The following is a 12,134-nucleotide window of genomic DNA, read 5'->3' as shown; positions in this document are numbered from 1 at the left end:
ATAATCTCAAATGCTTTCCAACACATGTGATATTAGTAATCTTCAATAATAGAAGAATGCCTCAAATGAGCATACATACCTATCTGCAGCCTCCTTAAAAAAATTATCAGCCAAGAATTTTATATTCAGCAAAACTAAAGCTCATAAATAAAGGAATGATAACAGTCATTTTCAGACAAACAAATGCTGAGAGAATTTGCCACTACCAAGCCAGCACTACAATAACTGCTAAAAGGAGCTCCAAACATTGAAACAAATCCTGGAAACACATCAACACAGAACCTCTTTAAGCATGAATCTCACAGGACCTATAAAACAAAAATACAATCAATAAATGAATGAAACCAAGGTATTCAGGCAGCAAATATCAGGATGAATGGAACAGGACCTCAGTTTCAATATTAACATTGAATGTAAGTGGTCTAAAAGCAGCACTTAAAAGATACAGAATTGCAGAATTGATAATAATGCACCAAGCAAGTATCTGCTGCCCTCAAGAGACTCCAATAACCATAAAGCGTTGTATAAACTTAAGGTAAAAGCATAGGAAAAGATACCCCATGCAAATGGCCACAAACATGAGCAGGAGTAACTATTCTTCTATCAGAAAAAACTAACTTTAAAGCAACAGCAGTTAAAAAAGACAAAGAGGGACATTATATAACAATAAAAGGACTTGTCCAACAGAAAAATATCACAATCCTAAATACATATGCACCTAACACTGGAGCTCCCAAATTTATATAACTATTACTACGAGACCTAAGAATTGAGATAGACAGTAACACAATAATAGTGAGGGACTTCAGTACTCCACTGACAGCACTAGACAGGTCATCAAGACAGAAAGTCAAGACAGAAACAATGGATTTAAACTATGCCCTAGAGCAAATCGACTTAAGAAATATTTACAGAATGTTCAACCCGATAACCCAGAATGTACATTCTATTCATCAGCACATGGAATTTTCTTCAAGATAGACCATATGATAGGCCACAAAACAAGTCTCAATAAATTTAAGAAAATTGAAATTCTGTGAAGTACTCTCTCAGACAGCAGTAGAATAAAACTGGAAATCAACTCCAGAAGGAACCTTAAAAACCATGAAAACACACAGAAATTAAATAACTTGCTCCTGAATGATCATTGGGTCAAATAAGAAATCAAGATGGAAATTTAAAAATTCTTTGAAATGAACAATAATGATGCATCCTATCAAAACATCTGGAATTATGCAAAGAGTGTGCTAAAAGTTCATAGCCTTAAATGTCTACATCAAAATGACTGAAAGAGCACCAATAGAAAATCTAAGGTTACATTTCTAGAAATTCAAGAAACAAGAACACACCAAACCCAAACCCAATAAAAGAACAAAATTAACCAAGATCAGAGCAGAATCAAATGAAGTTGAAACAAAATAATACCAAATATAAATTAAATGTAAAGCTGGCTTTTGGAAAAATAAATAAAATTGATAGACCATAGGCAAGAACAACCAAGAAAAGAAGAGAGAAGGGCCAAATAAGCTCATTTAGAAATGAAATGGGAGCTATAACCACCAACGCCACAGAAATACAAAAGATCATTCACAGGTGCTACAAACACATTTATGTGCATAGACTAGAAAACCTAGAGGGGATGAATAAATTCCTAGAAATATAAAACCCTCCTAGATTAAATTAGAAAGAATTAGAAACCCTGAACAGGCCAACAAAAAGCAGCAAGATTGAAAGGATAATTTAAAAATTAACAACAAAACAAAACAAATTCCAGGACTATTCCACATGCTAGAGAAAGATGGAATTCTCCCTAAATCATTCTATGAAGCCGGTATCACCCTAATACCAAACCCAGAAAAGGATATAACAAAGAAAACTACTGATCAATATCCCTGATGCACACAGATGCAGAAATTCTTAACAAAATACTAGCTAACTGAATCCAACAGCACATCAAAAACATGATCCACCATGATCAAGTAGGTTTCATAATAGGGAAGCAGGAATCGTTCCACATACACAAGTCAATAAATATAGTACACCGCATAAACAGAATTTAAAACTCACATGATCCTCTCAATAGACACTGAAAAGGTATTTGACAACATCCAGCATCGTTTTATGATTAAAACTCTCAGCAAAATTGGCACACAAACCCACAGCCAACATAACACTGAATGAGAAAAAGTTGAAAGCATTCACTCTCAGCAGGGGAACAACACAAGGAGATGCCGCTCTCACCACTTTCATTCAACAGAGTACTGAAAGTCCTAGCCAAATCAATCAAACAAGGGAAATAAATAAAGGGCATCCAAATTGGTAGAGAGGAAGTAAAACTGTCGCTGCTTGCTGATAATATAATCCTATACCTAGAAGACCCTAAAGACCCCTCCAAGTGACCAAGCAGAGAATCAAATCAAGAATTGAACAACTTTTATGACAGCAGTTATGAAGAAATAATAACTAGGAATATATCTAAACAAGGAGGTGAAAGACCTCAAGAAAAACTACAAAACACTGCTGAAAGAAATCGTAGATGACGCAAAATATGAAAATGCACCCCTTGCTCATGGATGAATAGAATCATTGTTGTGAAAATGGACACACTGACAAAAGCAATCTACAAATTCAATGCAATACCCATTAAAATGCCACCATCATTCTTCACAGAACTAGAGAAAACAATTCAAAAATTTGTGTGGAACCAAACAAGACCCAACATACCCAAAGCAAGACTCAGCAAAAGAACAAATCTGGTGGTGTCACATCACCTGACTTCAAACAATGCTCTAAGTCCATAGTCACCAAAACAGCATGGTGCTGGTATAAAAATAGGCACATAGACCAATGGAACAGAATAAAGATCCCAGAAATAAACCTAAATACTTACAGCCAACTTATCTTTGACAAAGCAAACAAAAACATAAATTGGGTAAAGGACACCTTATTCAACAAATGGTGCTGAAATAATTGGCAAGTCGAATGGAGGAGAATAAAACTGGATCTTCATTTCTCACCTTATACAAAAATCAACTCAAGATGAATCAAGGACTTAAATCTAAGACCTGAAACTATAAAAATTCTAGAAGATGACATTGGAAAAATCCTTCTGGACTTTCGCTTAAGCGAAAAGTTCATGACCAAGAGCCCAAAAGCAAATGCAACAAAAGCAAAAATAAGTAGGTGAGACTAATTAAACTGAAGAGCTTCTGAACAACGAAGCAACAGTCAGCAGACTAAACATATAACCCAGAGAGTGAAAGAAAATCTTCACAATCTATACATCTGAAAGATAACCAATATCCAGAAACTACAAGAAACTCAAAACAAATTGACAAACAACAATCCCATTAAAAAGTGAGCTAAGTACATGAATAAACAATTCTCCAAACAAGATAAACAAATGGCTAACAAACATATGAAAAAATGCTCAATTTCACTAATGATCAGGGAAATGCAAATCAAAACCACAATGTGATACCATCTTACTCCTGCAAGAATGTTCATAATCAAAAAATGAAAAAATAATAGTTGTTGGCCAGGCACGATGGCTTACACCTGTAATCCCAACACTTTGGGAGGCCGAAATGGGTGGACAACTTAAGGTCAGGGGTTTGACACCAGCATGTACAACATGGTGAAACTCTGTCTCTACTACAAATACAAAAAAATTACCTAGGTGTGGTGGCATATGCCTGTAATCCCAGCAACTCCAGAGTCTGAGGCAGAAGAACGGCTGGAACCTGGGAGGCAAAAGTTACAGTGAGCCAAGATTATGCCACTGCACTCCAACTTGGGTGAAAGAGTAAGACTCCATGATCTCAAAAATAAATAAATAAAAATAATGGATGTTGATGTGGAAGCGGTGAAAAGGGAACACATCTACCCTGTTGGTAGGAATGCAAACTATAAATGAGTGGATAAAGAAATTGTGGTGTATGTATATATATATATATATATATATATATATATATACACACATATGAATATATATTCATATATATATGAATGAATACTACTCAGCCATAAAAGGAAGGAATTAATGGCATTCGCAGCAACCTGGAAGAAACTGGAGACTATTATTCTAAGTGAAGTAACTCAGGAATGAAAACCAAACACTGGATGTTCTCACTCATAAGTGGGAGCTAAGCTATGAGGATGCAAAGGCATAACAATGATACAATAGACTTAGGGAAAAGGGTGGCAAAGGGGTGAGGGACAAAAGACTACAAATTGAGTTCAGTGTATACGGCTGGGGTGATGGGTGCACCAAAATCTCACAAATCACCACTGGAGAACTTATGTAATTAAATACCAAATCCCCAAAAACCTATGGAAATAAAAGATTTAAAAATAAAATAAAATGGTAAAAATTTGAAAACATAGTTGTTATAAATTCTTCTAAAATGTAAAAAAAAAAAAAAAAAAAAAAAAGTCCTGACCATCATATACCAGAAAATTCTATTATGTTGCCTCTTAATGCGTATCTTTGAGCCCACTTGCTCGACTTCTCAGAAGTTATCAGAAAGCTGCTGATCACTTGTTTCAGGTGTTTTCTATCTCTTGTGAGACTATATCTCCCTGGCACTACCTGCAACCAGTTATTTCTTTAGAGAGATATTAACAACCACCTGACTTGACCATCACCTGGTGATGATCACTTGACATTTCTAGTGTGGGGAGGTGAAAGGAGCTCTCCTGCCTGGCTTACATCTGACCAGCTACCTACTGTCAGATTGTCCTTTTTTTTTTTTTTTTTTTTTTTTTTTAGACAGAGTCTCGCTCTATCACCCAGGCTGGAGTGCAGTAGCGCGATCTCAGCTCCCTGCAACATCCGCCTCCCAAGTTCACACCATTCTCCTGCCTCAGCCTCCAGAATAGCTGGGACTACAGGTGCCCGCCACCACGCCTGGCTAATTTTTTGTATATTTACTAGAGACGGGGTTTCACCGCGTTAGCCAGGATGGTCTGGATCTCCTGACCTCGTGATCCTCACGCCTACGCCTCCCAAAGTGCTGGGATTACAGGCATGAGCCACTGCGCCCAGCCTCAGATTTCTTATTGTCAGATTTTAGGTAGGACAAACAGCTGATGTTTCTGGCCTTTGAGTTTTGTTTTTGTTTTTTTTTTTTTTAACCAAAAGTATTCTCCCAAATGAAACGAATAAGTCTTAACCAAGATTATGGCTTAGCCAAGCATGTATGAGACATCTCCAAAGAGGTGAAGGAGCAACTCAAAAACTCAAAAATCACACAAATATCAAAACAAATAAGGTTGGATCCCTCATCCGAAATTAAATCCAGGATGCAGCAGTAAAAGCATAAAATTTTTAACTATTCGATGACAAGGTAAAGTGGCTTTTATTCTTATTTTCTCAGAGGATCTAAGGGAAGCAGTTTGAGTTTACAAAAAAAGCTTAACTTTGTTTTAGGTCAGATTGTTGCTCTGTAATTTAGTCAAAAGAAATTTTAAGGCTACCCATAAAACTATTAGGTGTCTTTCCTTGACATTCAATCCTCTGATCAACCGTTTGGAATAACAGAGCTCTAAAATATTTTTTAAATTACAAGTCCCAATTTAAAGAATCCATCTTCTGGCCATGGACTATGAGAATTTCCAGTGGTGTATTGATTCTAAGTGACTCAATCCAACAGCCTCTTCAGTGAAAAACCAATCCCAATGATCTTTTCCCCCACCGCAACAAAATAAGTTATGTACTCTCAGGAATAGGCTTAGGAAAGCAAAAGACTCGTGTTGCTACAGCCCTATCCAGGCAAGACTTGGGATGCCAAAAGTCCATGATGGATGGGATTTCTAATGACAAGCCCTCCTGGGAGCTTAACACATTTAGAAAACAAAAGAAAAAATAAAAAACCTCAGGCACTCAGCCATGTTAAGGCTGGTCAACTAATGTGACTCAAAAATGATTCCTCCCCCTGATGGTGGAGACCAAGAGTGAGTGCTCTGACTTGGTCACAAATCAAGCCCTCAAGGACATATGACAAGGTGAGATAAAATTTTATCCAGTACCTCTCTTTATGAACAACACTGAAGGAAAGAGGTAAAGGAAAAGACTATTTCTGGGAGGAAATGGATTAAGCAATCAAAATATTCATACCCCAGCATCACTTAAAAGTACACCAGAATTACTACACCAAGACTAGTCCAACACATATCTTCTCCCATTAATCAAAATTTGGTGGAGGAAACAGTGATTTTTACCATCCAATTGGAAAGAATGCACAGAGAGAAGCCAGGAAACTTGAGACTAATACATTTTTACCCTTTAGCTGGCTGATTATTGTTCTGCATTTCTGCATGTCCAAAACGATGTTATGGCAGTAAAACAGATTTTAATGGTAATACAGCTCATGTGAGAAAGAAAGGAAGTTCAGTCAGCAAAGTTGGTCTTGTGTCAGTGAAACCTTGCAGGTAGCAGCCCTTAGAGAAAACCAATGCTAAATTTTTTTATCTTTAAGGTGTGAGATTCAGTCCATTTCTCCCAGATCCAGATAAGGGAAGACATGCCTGCATTAATAATGATTCTCTATGATGTTGATGTTTTTCCACAAAAGGCAACTGTGCAGGGCCACTTCTATTTGCTGGCCTTCTGAGAGACACATCAAAATTTGTCAAAGAAATATATCGTGGGTTAAAAATATTTTTATTTTCTTCAACCAACAGGTGTTTCTAGAGGTGGAATTGGATGTTCTGCAGTTACAGAACTTTAGCCAATTTCAAGGCCTGCATCACCATAATTTAGAGCTCCTGTTAGATTTGGATTTGACCAAGTGAAAGGGTTTTGGACATTAGACAGGGTGAAGAGTTGGTCAAATCCAAAAGAAGAATGATAAAAACCAAAACCACAAATACTGATTGTACTATTTACATACTGTTAAACACTGTAAGCATAAGGAGAGGTTAGAATGAAGTAGTAAGGCCGGGCGCGGTGGCTCACGCCTGTAATCCCAGCACTTTGGGAGGCCGAGGCGGACGGATCACAAGGTCAGGAGATCGAGACCACGGTGAAACCCCGTCTCTACTAAAAAAAATACAAAAAATTAGCCGGGCGCGGTTGTGGGCACCTGTAGTCCCAGCTACTCGGGAGGCTGAGGCAGGAGAATGGCGTGAACCCGGGAGGCGGAGCTTGCAGTGAGCCGAGATCGCGCCACTGCACTCTAGCCTGTGCGACAGAGCGAGACTCCGTCTCAAAAAAAAAAAAAAAACAAAAACAAAAACAAAAAAACAAATAGAATGAAGTAGTAAAAAGCCTTATCCTGCAGCTAGCAAATTCTAAAACAAAACCCCAAACCAGCTCCTCAGTTGAGCAGGGAGCTAGCTGTAATCTGATCTCCATTGTCACAGGAGCAGGAAACTCATGTTCCTTTTAGGAAGTGAGCAAGGCTCCATGAGGAGAGGAGTTCCATGAAAAAACAAAACTCAGATCTCAAACAAAAAAAATCTAAGACAGCAGGGACCTCAAGAGAAAGTAGGATCCAATTCCCTGAAAGTCACACAATTGGTCAGAACTAAAGCTCTATAGTTGGTACTGAGCATGAACAATAGAAGAAGCACTGCAGGTCAAAGGTTCTAAACTCCATTAACAGGACCCCTTCATGGTTGGCAAAATGTAAACTAAATTGAGTGCCCAATTCAAGTTTCTGAATCAATTGAGGTTTATTGGACCAGAGCTTGAGGGCATGCCCTGGAAAAAAACAAATTGTAGAAACACTCTGTGGCTTCTTATATCTTTGAGGAGGTTTTCAGGAGGCCTGGCATTTATACATATTCTTAAAACAGGGAAGACAGGTTGGAAGAGACAAGTAAGGGGAAGAATATTCGTTCTCATCTTGTCTTTATTCTGTACATAGAAAGAAAAAGCATCATCAGTGTAAAATCTAAGAGACTTCAGTTTTAGGAATTAAACTTAGATTGCACACCTAAAGTTACAATTGCTGGGACTTTGTTTTATGAGACAATATACATCTTAAGATGAAGATGAAAATGAAGAGGAAAAAACCTGCTATGCACTGGGAACCTTTATGTTTGCACTTCATTTAATGTTCACAATGACCCTTTAATCAGTTACTATTACCCCTCTATCCCAAAACATCAATGAACTTGTCCCTTATCTCAGAGCCCATTAAAGGAGGAATCAGGATGCAGACTCACATATTTCTGAATCTAAAACTCATGCTTCCAGCAAAAGAAACAATCAACAGAGTGAATAGACAAGCTAAAAAATGAGAGAAAATATTTAGAAACTATGTATTTCACAAAGGTCTGATATCCAGCATCTATACGAAACTTAAATAAATTTACAAGAAAAAAAAACAAAAAGTGGGCAAAGGATATGGAGAGACACTTTTTAAAATAAGTAATACATGTGGCCAAGAGCACATAAAAAAGCTCAGCATCACTGATCATTAGAGAAATACAAATCAAAACCACAACAAGACACCATCTCACACCAATCAGAATGGCTAGTATCAGAAAATAAAAGAGCTCATGCTGGCAAAGCTGCAGAGAAAAGGGAATGCTTACACACTGTTGGTGGCAGTGTCAATTCGTTCAACCATTGTGGAAAGCAGTGTGACAATTCCTCAAAGGGCTAAAAACAGAACTACCATTTGACCCAGCAATCTCATTACTGCTTATATACCCAGAGGAATATAAATCATTCTACCATAAAGACACATGCACACAAATTTCATTGCAGCACTATTTGCTATGGAAAAGACATGGAATCAACCTAAATGCCAATCAATGGAACCTGGATTTTTTTAATGTGGTACATATATGCCATGGAATACTATGCATCCATAAAAAAAAAGAATGAGATTTTGTCTACTGCAGGAACATAAATGAAGCTAGAGGATAACATCCTTAGCAAACTAATGCAGGAACCAGAAAATGAAATATTGCATGTATAAGTGGGCACTAAATAATGAGAACACATGGACACAATGGGAGCAGCACACACCAGGGCCTACTTGTGGAGGGTGGGAGGCAAAACAACAGAAGAAAGAAATAACTATTGAGTGTTAGGCTTAGTACCTAATTGATGATATAATCTGTACATCAAACCCCCGTGACATGGATTTACCTATATAACAGACCTACACGTGTACCCCTGAAACTAAAATAAGCATTTTTTAAAGCCACGATGAATTTCAAACATCAACAGTTTAATCTCTAATCCTTCTCCAATCAAGATTTTAAGATTTGTTTTGAAAGAAAACTTTTAATGAGCAGAATGAATTAGTTTCTTTTTTCTAAAAGAGTAATAAACTAAAACTTGTATTTCATTCTACACAATTGTACCTACCAGAATCCAAAGAAAGGAAAGTTGGCTGCCTCTAACAGAAATAACCATACAGACATCAATGAAGAGACAGGGTCTGAAATGGGCCTTAGGACAAAAACAATTAAGGAGCTTGATTGTCTGAGTCTGACCGGCAGACCCTGACCCAGTGACAGAAAAACAAATATACTCAGACACAAATATCCAGTGAAAGAGCAGACTGGGCTGCCAAGCCACTCACCAACACCAAGAAAGTTCAGGAAAATAGTTAGCAGCAGTGACCCCAATCAGCCAGCTAAGTTTGCATTTATTTAGTACAGATTAAATGACAAAGGTCTTGAGTAAACACCACCAGAGGGTAATTGATATTACCGACCTCCCAAGTAGAGAGCTATCCTGCATCTGCAGATAATCAAAGGTTGTTCTTAAGATCACCTGAGTAAACTCTTATACAATCCTATGTAGCTACACCTGTGAAGAGAATTCACCTGCTTTCAGCCAAATCTTTTACTGAAGCTATGCAAACTCCCCACCTTCCAAGGTTTGTGACTATTTGCTATAACTATCTTTATAATTTTTCCTCTAAAATTTTTCCCACCACCCTGACTGAACTCCCACATCTCCCCTTTTTCTGTTTCTTGTATCAGGCTTTGTTGATTGAAGAGCACAGGTGTGTGCAGCAATAGGTTTGTCAGTTGAGATGGTCATTGCTCTTATTCCAGCTATGCATCCTAGAATTAGCAAATCACATGAGACAAACATAATTAGCAACATTCTTTTCTAATCAAGGAGTGACCCCTAGTGTTACTTGACACCTCAGTTCACGTATGCCATTACTGAGAAACCCCCCTGGGGATATGCTAATCATTTCTAGCCAAGCAATCCCATCCTTTGAGGCTGGGAAGGGAGTATCTGCCCAGGTGACAGGGCGAAAGAAAGGTGGATCTAAGATATGAGCCCAATAGAGTGTAGCAGGTACAGGTTGCAGACAAAGCGAGAGTATAAAAACGATCAATACCCTACATGAGTTGCAATGTACAACAGAGAGCATAGCCAGGAACAAATTATCTGGAGTAAATGGTATCTGTATCCAGAGCAGGATTCATTTAGCCTCCTGAGTTGTCTTCTTCAGCATCCCCCAAGTAATGTCCAGGGCTTGTGTCTTCTCTCTTTGTCTTACTTTTTGTTTCTGTTTCTTATCTGTCTCTTCTAGTCTTTCTCTTAATCATTCTTTCCCTTTTAGAGGCAAAACTGCTTCGAATTGTTTTTTACTTAAAGTAATCCTGATGATACAAGGATCATAACCTAGCAACTCATTGCATCGTCTGTAGCCAAAATACATGACTTTACTTATTAACTGGATATAGGGAGATAGTGTTTTAGTCCTGGTATGTGAGCAAAAATCCATTTCTAGAAAGCACAGTCCCAGGGGCATCAGTCCTCTTAACTTTGTAGGGGAGTGTTTATTGGGAAAAACAGACAACTGAACAGAATAGAGCAGAGCCATGCGATCTAGTTGCCTGTGAGAGATGGCTTGTTCTATTTCATCAATCTCCCTTTTTGCTGCAGGTGTTAAATATCTGGGAGAATCTAGGGCTGTATTGCCCTTTAAGATAGAAAACAGGTTTTGCAATTGATAAGTCGTTATGCCCAAGACAGGGCAAAGTTAGTTTACATCACCCAGAAATTTCTGATAATCATTTGAGGTATGTAAGTTGCTAGTATTTAATTTAACCTTTTGAGGTCTTACTGAAGGGGAAGTTAGTATATATACCCCAGATATTTCCAATGAGAGGACATTTGTACTTTTTCAGGTGCTATGATTAAATCTCTTAACTGTTTTTTGATTGTTTGTTTGTTTTGTTTTGGTTTTTGAGATGGAGTCTTGCTCTCTCACCAGGCTGGAGTGCAGTGGTGTGATCTCGGCTCACTGCAACCTCCTCCTCCTGAGATCAAGTGATTCCCCTGCCTCAGCCTCCTGAGTAGCTGGTACTACAGGTACATGCCACCATGCCTGGCTAATTTTTGTATTTTAGTAGACACAGGGTTTCACCATGTTGGCCAGGATGGTCTCCATCTCCTGACCTCATGATCCACCCGCCTCCGCCTCCCAAAGTGTTAGAATTACAGGTGTGAGGCACCGCGCCTGGCCAACTGTGTATTCTTTATGATAGAGGCATACAAACTTAAAAGTGCTGGCTCTCTTGGGGCTGCCAGTAACATATCACCCATAAAATGAATAATCTTGCAATTAGAAAATTCTTTTCTACTGGGGAGCAAAGCCTGATCTACCTGCTACTAATACATGGTAGGACTATTCAGTATTCCCTGAGGGAGCACTTTCCAATGAAATCAGCAAGTTGGCCTTTCATTATTCATAGCTGATAATGTAAACACAAATTTTTCTCTATTCTGTTCTGTGAAAGGAATAGTATAAAAACAGTCTTTTAAGTCAATCACAATTATAGGCCAATCTTGAGGAATCGCCACGGGGAAGGGGTCCCATAGGCTGTAGATTAGCATTAATAGCATGGAAGTCATGCAAAAGTTTCCATTTGACAGTTTTGGGAATGAAGAAATGGGCAAATTCCAAGGGCTGTTAGCTGGTTCTATATGGCCGGCTTTAATTGTTCCTCAACGCATTCATGGGCTTTTTGTAATTTCTCTCCCTTCAGAGGTCACTGTTCTACCCAATTAAGATTTTGGGAGAGCCACATCAGGGGTAGTGGAGGAAAAATAGTGGCCATAATTATAATTTAATTTAAATTTAAATTTAACTTAAATTTTAACAGAGAATTATAATTTGGGATGTTCCTTGTATACAAGGAAC

At 38.1% G+C, this 12,134-nt stretch overlaps 1 long non-coding RNA gene across 1 annotated transcript in view; it reads right to left on the bottom strand.

Annotated features, from left to right (window-relative positions):
• LOC144337536 (uncharacterized) overlaps positions 1-9,384 on the bottom strand; it is a 111,374-nt gene extending 101,990 nt beyond the window's left edge. The window contains exon 1 of the long non-coding RNA XR_013410739.1: positions 9,329-9,384. This is a non-coding gene — a long non-coding RNA (uncharacterized LOC144337536). The remainder of the gene's footprint in view (positions 1-9,328) is intronic.
• Positions 9,385-12,134: the final 2,750 nt, after the last annotated feature.

Source organism: Macaca mulatta, chromosome 19, assembly GCF_049350105.2.
Source record: "Macaca mulatta isolate MMU2019108-1 chromosome 19, T2T-MMU8v2.0, whole genome shotgun sequence".
Lineage (NCBI taxonomy): Eukaryota > Metazoa > Chordata > Mammalia > Primates > Cercopithecidae > Macaca > Macaca mulatta.
The sequence above is the reverse complement of the archived record's forward strand: the minus strand, read 5'-3'. Positions and strand labels throughout refer to the sequence as shown.